Genomic DNA, 14,269 nt, shown 5'->3' on the forward strand with positions numbered 1-14,269 from the left:
TGAGTAAATCCCACTTCAGCACACTATGATCACTGCCACCTAGTGGTTCCTTTGTGCACTAAGAATCTGCAGATTCTTAGTGCACAAAGAATCATTATTGATAATCAGATCAAGAGTATTACTTCCTCTAGTTGCCTCCTGAACATGCTGCTGTAGAAAACAGACATCCAATAAATCCATAAAACTTTGCTAGTCTGTGAGTGACCAACCAACAAATTCCAGTCAATCTCTGGTAAATTCAAATCCCCCAATAAAAGACACTCTGATTTACTGGCCCACTCTATTTCTCTGCAGAATTTCTCATTATACTCGTCAGATTCATTAGGTTTGGTTTGGTTTGGTTTTTATTGGCGCATCAGCAACTGAGGCTATAATGCGCCAAAAACCGGTCATATATAAAAAGGTTAAAATCTTCAGTGACCTAAGGAGTTAGGCCACCATGTCGAGATATAAAAGGAGTAAAAGTACAAAACATGAACAAAGGAATGACGAATCAATTTTAAATACGAGTAAAAAGGTTTACTGATTTTAAAAAGTTAAAAACAGCAGACACATTGTCATTGTCGGATAAAATCAGATTCATTAGGCCTAAAACACACACCTACTCTCATGTTTCCTTTGCCAGTGCTTCTGTCACACCAAAGTCTCTACGTTGCATTGTCCACCAACATCAATTGGATGCGCATCCTTAGATTTTGTGTTTCTTAACTAATAGCATGACCCTCTCCTCCCTTTCTGTCCTGTCTACCCTTTCTGTACACATTGTACTCCCCACATTCCAATTCTGCACTGCTTATGTCAGTATGACACTACATCTCTGATAACCCAACAATATCTGCCTTTGATGTCTTGACTAACACTTCAAGCTCATCGAATTTATTAACTATAGTCCTAGCATTGGTGTACATGCAAGTATACATGCACCTGTTCCTTTTCTTAGCTACCTTAACAGAGCCCATGTGTTTACTTGTACTGCATTGACTCCGAGCAGTCTGAAATTCCCTGAATCTTGTTTTCCTGGCTGCTGCTCATTCCAATAGAAGCAGTGAAAGAATCACTTTCACCTCTGCCAGCGGCTACTGTTAATCTATTAATCAGTGAATCCACCCAAGCTAGCAGTTTTCCAACTCACCTAACACTGCCTCAATAGCATCAGCAAATATTTTTGCACCCTTTCTATTTAAGTGTATCCCATCTCTGTAGAAGCAGTCTCTCCTGTTAACAAGCACAGACCAGCCTGAGAAAAATTTTATCCCTTGAGCCTTAGACAATCCCTGCAGGGCCGAAATGATAGAAAAGCTCTCATCTTATACTGCCTCCTATCATATCTGGGCAGAATTTCAGACACTTTCAAATTCAACCCTAACTCATGGCTTTTTTTTTTTCAGCATTGACTTGTATTTGTTAAGTAATTCTGCCAGTCTCCTATTCTTAATATTATTAGAGCCAACGTGTACAACAGATTCTGCCCAGACACAATAGGAGGGAGTATATGACGAGAGCTTGTTGATCAATTCAGCCCTGGAGAGATTGTGCAAGGCTCATGGGGGTAGAAATTTTATCAGGGTGATCTGTGCTTGCTAAGCAGGAGAGACTACTTCTACAGGAATGGGATACACTTAAATAGAAACTTCAAAAATATGTGTTTATGCTATGAAGGCGGTGTTAGGTGGATCGGAAAACGCTAGCTTGAGGGGATTCACAGACTAAAAGATTAACAGTAGCTGCAGGCATAGGCGAAAGCAATTCTTTCACTACCTCTATTGTAATGAGCAGCAGCCTAGAGAACAAGTTGCTGGGGATTTCATGAGCTGCTGGAATTCATCATGGAACAAGAAAATACACCAATGCTAGAAGTATAGTAAATAAATTTGATGAATTTGAAGGGCTGATCAAAGCATCAAAGGCAGATACTGTTGGGATATCAGAGATGGTGTCACACAAATATATAAGCAATATATAAGCAGTGCAGAATTGGAATTTTGGTAGTACAATCCGTACAGAAAGGATAGATAGGGAAGGAAGGAAGGAAGTAAGGGAGGAGGAGGGGTTATGTAGTTAATCAAGAAACACATAAAATCTAAGGAAGAGCATCCATTTGATATGGGAGGACAGTGCAATGTTGGATACAATTGAAGACAGTGCAACTGAGGACAGTGCAGTTTGGTTGGTTGGTTGGTTTACATTTTATGTATTTAGCAACTAAGGCATGATAATTATAGCCTTAGTTGCTAAATACATTAGCAACTAAGGCTATAATGCGCCAAGACCAAGAGGACAGTGCAATGGATTTTACTTTCCAGATATTGACTGAAACTTGTGGGATGGTCAAGCTAGCAAGACTTTTGTGGATTTATTGGAGGATTGTTTTCTACAGCAACATGTTCGAGGAACAACAAGAAGGAGTAATACTCTTGATCTGTTTATCAATAGTGATGACTGATGGATTAGAAATTTGCCGATAAAGGATCCACTAGGTGCCAGTGATCACATTCTACCAATGTGAGATTTACTTAAAGATGTTGAGCGCCTGTGTAGCCAGGTGGGGAGGAGCAGCAGTGTGTAGCACACATATGGTTAGGATTGTCTGGTATTCTTGTAGGTAAATGAACAATATGTGCAAGGTCATTAGTAATCTTGGAAGTTACTTTTTTTTTTCTTTTTTTTTTTATGCAAATCCAAACACAAGAGGTCCTAGAACTTAAAGTACTTAGTACCATGGTTGGGTTGGAGACTGAGAAAACGAAAGAAGACATTTGTTGATATTAGACTTGAACTTCTGAGACTGTAATTTTCAGGAAATACATATGAAGTTTGTTCCAAATATAGCAGTTGAATTAATAAACGAAGAACATGAAAAGTTGGTTCTGTGAGTTTCAAGTTGGACAGTAAATGGATGTTGGCTGGTGGTGGCACGTGTTCAGACTGTTTTGAAAAAGAGAGCAGTAATCATAGAAGACAATTCAGAAGAACAGTGCCCATGGAAGTATCTGTATAAAAGGCATGCTGCAGAAACAGTACGTCTATGAGATAACGAGTTGAGAGAATCTGTTAGAGAGGAGTCATTAATTAACCTAACTGCCCTCTTCTGAATGGATTCAAGAAGACTGAGAGAGGTTTTGGAGGCACCGCCCCAGATGTGGGAACAATATTCCATCGTAGGGCGGATTTGCGATTTCTACAGAGTGAACAGCCGTTTGGAAAAAAAGTAACACCGAGAGCGAAAGGGGAAAACCAAGTTTTTTAGATGCAAAGGAAACAATATTTGTAATGTGCTTGTGCCAAGAGATATTAGAAGTAGGGGTAATCCCCAAAAGAGATATATCATTTTGCCTAGAAATCAGAGTGTCACCAAAACAAGCATAGAAGCAGAAGAATTCTTTTTGTGAGATATAAGACAAGACAAGACTGAGTTTTAGAAGGACTGAAATGAACTAAGTTGTCTTTGCCCCACTGGAGAATTACCTGGAAATCGGCATTTATGGAATTTGTAGAAGATATTCGAGAAGTTGAAGCTGATTGAGCAGGGCAAGGTTTATCAAACTGGAAAGTGGAATGTAATGTGCTAATCATCAGCAAAACTATGGATAGGATGTCCAGTCAATGAAAGAAAGTCATTAATATACATGAGGAAAGAGTGGGGGAAAGAACTGAACCTTGGAGGACACCCAAGTTTCAGTTCAAACTTAAAACAGATGGCAAACCATAAGATGGAGGCTTCTTTAGAAGACCTTTATGCCAAACACAATTGAAAGCATTTGAGATGTCAAGAGCAACTGCTAGTGTTTCACCAAACTTTTCCATTGAATTTTTCCATAAATAGGTAACATAAGCCAGAATATCACAAGTCGATCAACACTGACGGAATCCATTCCGGCCCCCGGTGATTAGATGGCTAATTTGTTTTTGTGGTTGATCAGATGGAGGGTTTCTTGGTAGTTTAAGGGTTGGCGGTTAATTTATTTCTCCATTACTTTAGGAAGAGTAGAAGTAATTGAAATGGGACAATAATTGGATGGGAGAGATTTGTTAACCTTTTTAGGAACTGGCTGGATATGAGCAAATTTCCAAGCAGAAGGAAAAACACCTTTGGAATAAGAAAATGAAAAAAGGATGCAAAGAACACTAGTAAGTTCAGGAGCACAGGTTTTGAGAACAAGTGGAGAAATAACATAGGGACCTGGAGTTTTCTTAGCATCAAGATTCCTCAAAATCCTTCTGACATCCTTTTGACGGAAGATCACAGGAGGCATTGAATGGAGTGTGTTGGGAATGGTGGGAGGTGTTTTACCAAGATCATTAATACATGAGTTGGAAGAAAAATGGGATACTAGCAGGTCAGCTTTATCCTTGGCTGAAGTGACAACAGAGCCATCTGGTTTGGAGAGAGGTGGGAGCAGAGATGAGCAAAAGTTGCGCCCAATAGCTTTGGCAAGAGACCAGAATGCTCGGCTACGATTAGGGCAAGAAGCAAGTTTTATACTCTTAGCCTGTTCAAATTTTAGTTTGGACTGATTAATAAGTGCTTTACAATTGTTGTGAGCTTTGGTGTAGGCGGAAAATGAAACTGAAGAATTGGAAACAAGCTAATTACGATATGCAATGTTCTTCTCTTGAACAGCCTTAACACATTTATTGGAAAACGAAGGTGTAGATAAAGAATGAGATTTTATAGTGGAGTGTGGAATAAAGGATTCCATCCCTACAAGAATAATTTCACTGAAACGATATGAGCAAACAGTGACATAAGCAGTTTTCAAACAGTAATCCGACCAAGGAAAAGAAGAAAAGAACTCTTGCAGGTCATCCCATTTTGCTTTCTTATAATGCCAAACAACATGAGGTTGGGAATAGCAATCAGATAGAGGCTTCATTGGAGAAGAGACAATCACCAAGTTGTGATCTGTGGTGCCTAAAGGACCACTCACTTTGGCCGTGTACTTAGAAGAGATGTTTGTGACGAACAAACATAAAGCCAACAGCATGTTGGCTGTATGGTTATGATTGTCTGTTATTCTTGTAGGTAAATGAACAATATGTGGAAGGTCATTAGTAATTGCAAAAGCCTCAGCATCTCAACCAGCTGGGTCGGTATGACTAGAAAACGGAAGCAATCTGGAGATTTCTAGTCACACCAGCTTGCACCTTCACGATGGTGGGACTGTTAGTAATCCTGGGTATAACCTCCACGCCCACACCACATGGAGGAATGCCGCCCCTCTATGTTACCAGGCAGTACTAGATGGTAGATGAATCTCTTCAACCGGAGTAAACCACCACTTTGCTTATTGGAGGCTTGAGGTGGTGGACCCATGTTTAGTCTCTAGAGCTAAGTCCCGGTCAACCCTGCCCTATCTCTTCCATCATGCAGTATGATTGATGACTTTTGAGGTTATGATGAACATCGTGGCAAGATCCAATATTCCTTACATTTCGAGGGCACAGCTCTAAAATGGTGTTCGCAGGCCGACCGCTAGTAAATACACCAGACTGAACCTATTGGTAACTCTCTAGGAGGCTTCCGAATCAGCTAGTGTATAATCTTGCAACCTCTACTCTGCCTGGAGTGACTGGAGGGAGTCTGAGTAGTGTGTATGCAGGGAGCATTGTCGAGGCCACGTTATGTCAAGGATCTGGGTATATTCTTACCATGTGTATGCCATATCCAAAAATTTCATTACTTCATACAGCATATCCCACCCACTTTTTCTTACTATTGAATACGCCATGAATTGTCACATTAATAGAGCAGGCTTATCTGCGAAAAGATCTAAACCTCCCAAGCACTTCCTAATTCATTTCATAAATATACGTGGTCTCAATTCTAATCTCAACGCCGCCCATTTCCACTTGTAGTCTGCCAAACCCCATGTACTTTTTCTGACAGAACCTCAGTTCTTGGTTGATGCAACTACTGCTCATCTCAGATGCCCAAATTATTCGCTGTATGATTCCTTTCGCCTCAAAGGTGGTACTTGTGCATATGTCCGTTCTGATATTCCCTGTCAGAGACTTGGCAATTTGGAATCTCCTTTCTTTGATCTTCTCTGGCTTAAAATCTCTCTACCTCATTGTGTCAAATTCATCTGTTGTCTCTACCGTACTCCCAACTCCACTAATCACTTGGAGCTCTTTAACTTCACTTTCTCCAGTCCAACTTTCCTAACAGTGAGATAATTTTTCTTGGTGATTTTAATGTTCACAACTCCAGCTGGCTTCCGTTTTCTAGTCACACCGACCCAGCTGGTCGAGATGCTGAGGCTTTTGCAATTACTAATGACCTTGCACAGATTGTTCATTTACCTACAAGAATACCGGACAATCGTAATCATACAGCCAACATGCTTGATCTTTTTCTCACAAACAACCCTTGTAAGTACACGGTCGAAGTGAGAGGTCCTTTCTTGTCTCTTCTCCAATGGAACCTTTATCTCATGGCTATTCCCAACCTCGTGTTGTTTGGCATTACAAGAATGCAAAATGGGATGATCTGCGAGACTTCTTTTCTTCTTTTCCTTGGTCGGATTACTGTTTCAAAACTTCTGATGTCAATGTTTGCTCAGATCGTGTCAGTGAAATTATTCTTGCAGGAATGGAATCCTTTATCCCACACTCCACTTTAAAATCTCATCCTTTATCTAAACCTTTGTTTTCCAATTACGATATGCAACATTCTTCAAGAGAAGAATGTTGCATATCGTAATTGGCTTGTTCCAAATTCTCCAGTTTCATTTTCTGCCTACACCAAAGCTCGCAACGATTGTAAAGCAGTTATTAATCAGTCCAAACTAGAGTGTGAACAGGCTAAGAGTAGAAAACTTGCTTCTTGCCCTAATCATAGCCGAGCATTCTGGTCTCTTGCCAAAGCTATTGGCCGCAACTTTTTCCCATCTCTGCTCGCACCTCTGTCCAAACCAGATGGTTCTGTTGTCACTTCAGCCAAAATAAAGCTGACCTGCTATCATCCCATTTTTCTTCCAACTCATGTATTAATGACCTTGGTAAAACACATCCCACCATTCCCAACATACTCCACTCAATGCCTCCTGTGGTCTTCCGTCAAAAGGATGTCAGAAGGATTTTGACGAATCTTGATGCTAAGAAAGCTCCAGGTCCCGATGGTATTTCCCCACTTGTTCTCAAAACCTGTGCTCCTGAACTTACTCCTATTCTTTGCCACCTTTTTTCACTCTCTTATTCCAAAGGTGTTTTTCCTTCTGCTTGGAAATTTGCTCATATCCAGCCAGTTCCTAAAAAGGGTGACAAATCCCTCCCATCCACTTATCGTCCCATTGCAATTACTTCTACTCTTTCTAAAGTAATGGAGAAATCAATTAACCGCCAACTCTTAAACTACCTAGAAACCTTCCATCTGATCAACGATCGCCAGTATGGATTCCGTCAGTGTCGATCCACTGGAGATATTCTGGCTTATGTTACCCATTTATGGACTAATTCAATGGAAAGGTTCGGTGAAACACAAGTAGTTGCTCTTGACATCTCAAAGGCTTTCGATCGTCTTTGGCATAAAGATCTTCTAAACAAGCTTCCATCATATGGTTTGCCAACTGTTTTTAGTAATTGGTTATCCAGTTTTCTCTCTGATCGCTTACTGAGGGTGATGGTAGATGGCTCTCTGTCTTCAATCTTCTCTACTAATGCCAGTGTCCCCCAAGGTTCAATTCTTTCTCCCACTCTTTTCCTCTGGTATATTAATGACCTTCTTCCATTGACTGGAAATCCTATCCATAGTTTTGCCAATGATAGCACATTGCATTTCACTTTCCATTTTGAGAAACCTTGTCCTGCTCAATCAGCTTCAACTTCCTGAATATCTGCTACCAATTCCTTAAATGCCGATCTTCATGTAATTCTCCAGTGGGGCAAAGACTTAGTGGGACTTAGTTGATTTCAACCGTTCTAAAACTCAGTCTTTCTTATATCTCGCAAAAAGGATTCTTCTGCTACTATGCTTATCTTTAGTGACACTCCGATTTCTAGGCAAAATGATATATCTCTTTTGGGGATTACCCTGACTTCTAATCTCTCTTGGCACAGGCACATTACAAATATTGCTTCCTCTGCATCTAAAAAACTTGGTTTTCTCTTTCCCTCTCAGCGTTACTTTTCTTCCAAACAGCTGTTCACTCTGTATAAATCTCAAATCTGCCCAGCCATGGAATATTATTCTCACATTTGGGGTGGTGGCCCCCAAAACCTCTCTCCGGCTTCTTGATTCCATTCAGAAGAGGGCAGTTAGGTCAATTAATGATTCGTCGCTAACAGAGACTCTCCACTCGCTGTCTCATAGACGTACTGTTTCTGCTGCATGCCTCTTCTACAGATACTTCCATGGGCACTGTTCTTCTGAATTGGCTTCTATAATTCCTGCTCGCTCTTTCAAAACAGTCCGAACACGTCCCGCCACCAGCACACATCTATTTACTGTCCAACTTCAAACTCACAGAACCAACTTCTCATCTTCCTCTTTTATTCATTCAACTGCCATTTTCTGGAACAACCTTCTTTCATAAATATTTCCTGAAAATTACAGTCTACAGAAGTTCAAGTCCAAGGTCAACAAATATCTTCTTTCGTCTTCTCAAATTCCAACCCAAGCACGGTACTAAGTTCTATACGTTCTAATACCAGTCGTATTTGGGGTTTACATAAAAAAAAAATAGTTGTAAATATTAAAATCACCAAGGAAAATTACTTCACTGTTAGGAAAGTTGGACTGAAGAAAGTCAGAGTTCCAAGTGATTAGTGGAATTGGGAGAATGGTAGAGACAACAAAAAATTTGCCACAATAAGGTAGAGAGATTTTAAGCCAGAGAAGATCGAAAAGAGGAGATTCCAAATTACAAGTCTCTGACAGGGAATTTCGGAATGGACATATGCACAAGTACCACCTTTGAAGTGAAAGGAATCATACAGCGAATAATTTGGGCAACTAAGATGAGCAGTAGTTGAATCAACCAATAACTGAGATTCTGTCAGAAAAAGTACATGGGGTTTGGCAGACTGCAAGTGGAAATGGACATCACTGAGATTAGAATTGAGACCACGTATATTTCTGAAATGAAATAGGAAGTGTTAGGGAGGTTTAGATCTTTTCACAGATAAGCTTACTCTATTAGTTTGAAAATTCATGGTATATTCAATGGTAAGAAAAAGTGGGGGGACATGCTGTATGAAGTAATGCAATTTTTGGATATAGCCAGATCATTTACATAATATGGCCTCTACAATGCCCCCCCCGCATACCCACTACTTAGACTCACTCCAGTCAATATCTGGCAGAGTAGAGGTAACATGATTATACACTAGTTGATCCGGAAACCTCCCCTATAGAGTTACCAATAGGTTCAGTCTGGTGTACTAACTAGTGGCCGGCCTGCGAACACCGTTTTAGAGCTTCACCCTCCAAATTGTAATGAAGATTGGATCTCGCAACGATGTTCATCATAACCTCAAAAGTCATCAATCATACTGCATGATGGAAGAGATGGGGAGGGATTGACTGGAACTTAGCTCTGGAGACTAAACATGGGTTCCACCCCTTCAAGCCGCCAATAAGCAAAGTGGTGGTATTGCACCAGTTGATGAGAGTCATCTACCACCTAGTATAGCCTGGTAACACAAAGGGGTGGCATTCCTCCATGTGATGTGGGTGGCATGACACTATGCTTACATTGGTTCACACATGGGTGCTCATCCACAATGTGCTTGTGCATAGAGGTTATACCCAGGTTTACTAACATCCCACTATTGTGAAGGTGTAAGCAGAGGATTTGGCTGTCACAGACCGTCTGGACTGTGCCAAAATTGGGTCCACTTTACTTGAATGTCACCCGAATATCAGTTCCAACAGCATATTAAACTACCAGGTAGCAAATGTAGCTCATATGGCATATCTGAGAGAATGTCTGTGACAACCTCAAGGCTTAAGCTTTTCATAACAATTAAATACTTTTCAAGATTTAGGCCTAAATGGATGTCAAGATGAATTAATAAGGCTCATAGCAGAGAAGAAAAATGCATGGGATTCATATAAATTAGCAGGTGACACAAAAGCGTATGGCAGATGTAAGCTAGGCTATAACGAAGTCACAAAGGAGGTTAGGCAAGCAAAGGCTGATTATGAGAAATCCTTTGCAAAGGATGCAAAGAAAACAGTAAAGACTTCTTTATTATGTAAACTCTAGAAGGATGGGGATGAATCAGATTTGTCCACTTGATGTTGGTGGTTCAACTTTTGATGAACCTGCTCAGATAGCTGACAAACTGAATGAGTATTTTGCATCTACATTCACACATGAGGAATTCTGTAAGGAATTGGAGGACAGAAGTTTACTAAACTCTAACAGGGAACTAAATAATTTTGTAATAATGGAGAGCAAAGTGGAGGAGAAATTGTTGAAGTTAAACATAAAAAAGGCACCTGGGGCAGATTGAATCTATTCAGTTATACTGAAGGAGGCAGTGAGGGAAGTAAGCAAACCATAATTAGAAGAGCATCCTTAAATTCAGGGATGTCCCAATAGACTGGAGATGTGCAAATGTATCTCCGATTCATAAAGGGGGTTCAAAGGGTGAATAATTAAAAAAATTCAAAGGGGTTCAAAGGGTGAAGGTACCAAATAATTATTTACCTGTTAGGTAAACTTCTGTTCTGGGAAAATAATGGAGTCACTGGTTAAAGAAGTGATGCAAAGTCACCTAGCTAGACTGCAGTAATAGTTCAATCACTGCATGGGTTTGTTAAGGGGAAGTCTTGTATGACCTATTTGATTGAATACCATGATGTGGTCACAAAGAAACTGGATGCACAAAATAATTTTGATATCAAAACTTGGATTTCAGGAAAGCTTTTGATACTGTTGCACATGGAAGACTGCTGTTATTGTTATTTGGTTTTTTTTTTAGGAGCATTAGCAACTAAGGCCATATTGCTCTGGGGATATGCGGTTGTCATTCCCTGACCTTTCTGCATCCTCCGTATTTGGTGGTCATGGGCTTGAACCTCGGTCTAATCAAGAAGCGTGTACTACGCACTGCCGCTCCTGCCCACCTGGCTATGGAGGCACCGGAAGACTACTGTACAAATTGGAGCAGCCTAGAATTAAGGGCATTTTGCTGCAATGAATAAAGGGATGGTTGAGTGGGAGATGCCAGAGAGTGGTAATAAATGGACACTGCTCTACGAGGGCAAATGTTATTAATGGAGTCCCCTAGGGTTCGGTGCTGGTTGTTTTGTGTATTTATTAATGATATCAATGAAGTTGAAGATCGATTAATGATATTGAAGACCGATTAATGATATCAAAGAAGATGATGATATCAACAATATCGATAAAAAATTATATCAGCCTTAATGTCCAATTTGCAAATGATACAAAGGTTGGCAAGGTTGTTACTTATAGTAAAGACAGTATGCTACTGCAATAGGCCCTAGAAATGTTAGGTAGGTGGGCTGAGAAGTGGCAACTGAAGTTTAATATTGATAAATGCAAAGTACTGCATATGGGTAGCATTAACCCAAGAGAAATGTGCCAACTGTTTCGTAATCCACTCTGGGAGGTGGAGAATGAAAAAAACCCACGGGTAATTGTGCAGTTGGATATGAAGTTCTATGAGCATTGCAGACAGGTTGCCACAGAGCAGGTCACGGAGTCTTGTCAAAGATATATAGGAATTTTGCTAGTAGAGACAAGGAGGTGATTATACCTTTGTATAAGGCAATGGTCAGGCCACACCTTGAGTACTGTGTACAGGTCTGGAGGCATTATTTTAGGAAGGATGTAAAGTTGCTAGAATGAGTACAGAGAAAGGCAACAAGATTGGTAAGAGGAACAAAGGGGGTTCTCTTACCAAGAGAAGCTTAAGTTCTGCAAGTTGCAGCATCTGGAGACTACACACCTACGAGGTGATCTGATTGAAGTGTACAAGGCCTTGAATGGTTTGAGCAAGCTCAATGCTGATGGGATACTTCTGCTAGCTCAGATTAAGAACCTGAGTAGGCATAGATTCAAATTGAGGAAAGCCAGTTGTAGAATAGATATGGGGAAGTTGGACTTTAGCCAGCAGGTAGTTGATTGCTGGAACAGACTTTCATCTGTTGTTGTGGAAGTTAATAACTTAAACAAATTTAAGGCTAGAAAAACTAGACAAATATTTGGAGTGACCAGATGGGTGGACTGGGAAGGTTTTATTTTTTATTATTTTTTTAATTCTTTTTTAATTTTACTTTTTATTTATTTATTTATTTATTTTTTGGCTGATGCTCTATAAGCTTGCTTTCTTGCATCATATTCCTCAACTACTGCTAATGCTAAACTGATGGACTGGTTAAGAAATATTATTATTATTATTATTATTGTTGCTTTTATATTGGTGCCTCCGTAGCCACGTGGGCAGGAGCAGCAGTGCATGCCCACCACTTGTTGATTAGACCAGGGTTCGAGCCCGTGCTCACCAAATACGGAATATGCGGAGAGGTCAGGGAATGACCATCGCATACCCTGGAGCAATATGGCCTTAGCTGCTAATGCTCCTAAAAACCAAATAACAAATAGCTCATATTATTTCTCCCTGATTGGGGGATTCCACTCTGTGACGGGTATTGCTACCAAGTACACAGGGCAGTTGTAATGTCTGATATTACCATTGGTCGAGGAAATCTCTGACTATCCTACAGGTGTTCAGGACTGTGACTTTCTGAAGTTCCTTGTAGGTGTTCTCTGGGAGACCTATTGCTGCTAGGCTGCTATGCAGAGCCTTTGTTACCATACTGGTGGTTGACACAATGATTGTGTCAACCACCATGATTGTGTTGATGCAGTATAAATATTTATCTGCGACATCATCCCTCTATGGAGGTGGGCTTGTTTAGCTTCGGTTTATGCCCAGTAGTTTATTTATTTATTTAGTTCTCGCAAGTTACACCAGGCAGCGCCATATCTGCCTCATCCGTCACTCTGACCGTGGGTAAGGTAAGTCTAATGGGGTAACTTTTGCGATGCTTTTATTATCATTTATTATTATAATCAGTCTCCCAGCATAATAGAGTTGCGTTCGCTTCCACCAATGCAGGATTTGAACCTGGGTCCATCAGGCTGGTAGTCCAGTGTCTGAACCACTGGGCCATTGCGCCCTTATTATTATTATTATTAGCCACATGGTACAAGGAAGCAGCCCATACTCTCCAGATGTGAGCCCCTGGGGAAATATGAATTGATATTGAGAAAATCTTTTCATATGTAGAATTCTGCCCAAACATGACATGAGATATTTCATGATGAAAGCTTTGTGAGTTAACTGTAGGCTTGAGGGACTCTGCAAGGCTTATTATGGGAGGAAATTTTTCTCTGCATTGCTTGGCCTTAGTTAATAAATGAAATGCCGATCGGGCTAGCCGGGTGGGTAAAGTGCCTGCCTAGCAACCCAAAGGTCGCAGGTTCGACTCCCGCCTCTGGCTTGGATCAAAGTACTGCAAAAACCTTGGGAGGTGCATTATGGCCACAGAAGTTGATGCGCCAACAACTACCAAAAAATAAATAAATAAAAAAAATAAATAAGAAATGAAATTAATTTTGTAAATATGGTATTCACTTATACAAAGCAAGTTCAAGAATTTTATTAATGGCACTGAGGAAGCATTAGGGGGGGGCACTAGTGTGGGAAATATAGGGAAGTCAGCATGCCACTGACTCAAGTCAATAGAATGGGACAAAATTGCACTTGCATCCCGAGGGAGAGAACTTATGTGGAATCATTAATTAACGTAAACACTAAAAGGAAAACTGTAGTACTCATTAAATCCACAGCAATCTAAGACCACATGGAAAAACACCTTTATATGCTTTTTTTCATAAGGGGTATGTATCAGGGTTTTCAAAAGAATTACATATGAAGCTTAATTTATAATACAGTAATTCAAGTACTGTAAACAAATTAAATGAATTTGGGCTTTTGATTAAGTTGACTAGTGATACCAGATAAACAATTTCATTTCAATGAATACTGTGTTCAGGAGGGATGGTGGGAGAGTGATGCTTCTGATCAAAAATTGCCTGAAGATGGCAAGAATATAATGCAGATGTTGAGTCAATGTGTTGTGAAATAATTTGCAGAAAAGGGAAGTTTATGTGGTTTATTACAGGCAAAATGACTCTGAGGAGTAAACCAAAAGTCTCTTTAGGAAAAATTGAATGGACTAGTGTTGAGTGTGATTGTATTATCCAGGGACTATTATATTCTAGATTTG

At 40.2% G+C, this 14,269-nt stretch overlaps 1 protein-coding gene across 1 annotated transcript in view; it reads right to left on the minus strand.

Moving 5' to 3' along the window:
* Positions 1 to 14,269, minus strand: part of LOC150083166 (FERRY endosomal RAB5 effector complex subunit 3-like) — a 1,535,539-nt gene that overhangs the window by 383,477 nt on the left and 1,137,793 nt on the right. The window lies entirely within an intron of this gene.

The sequence above is a fragment of the Mastigoproctus giganteus genome, chromosome 7, assembly GCF_048544385.1.
Source record: "Mastigoproctus giganteus isolate SK-2022 chromosome 7, ASM4854438v1, whole genome shotgun sequence".
Lineage (NCBI taxonomy): Eukaryota > Metazoa > Arthropoda > Arachnida > Uropygi > Thelyphonidae > Mastigoproctus > Mastigoproctus giganteus.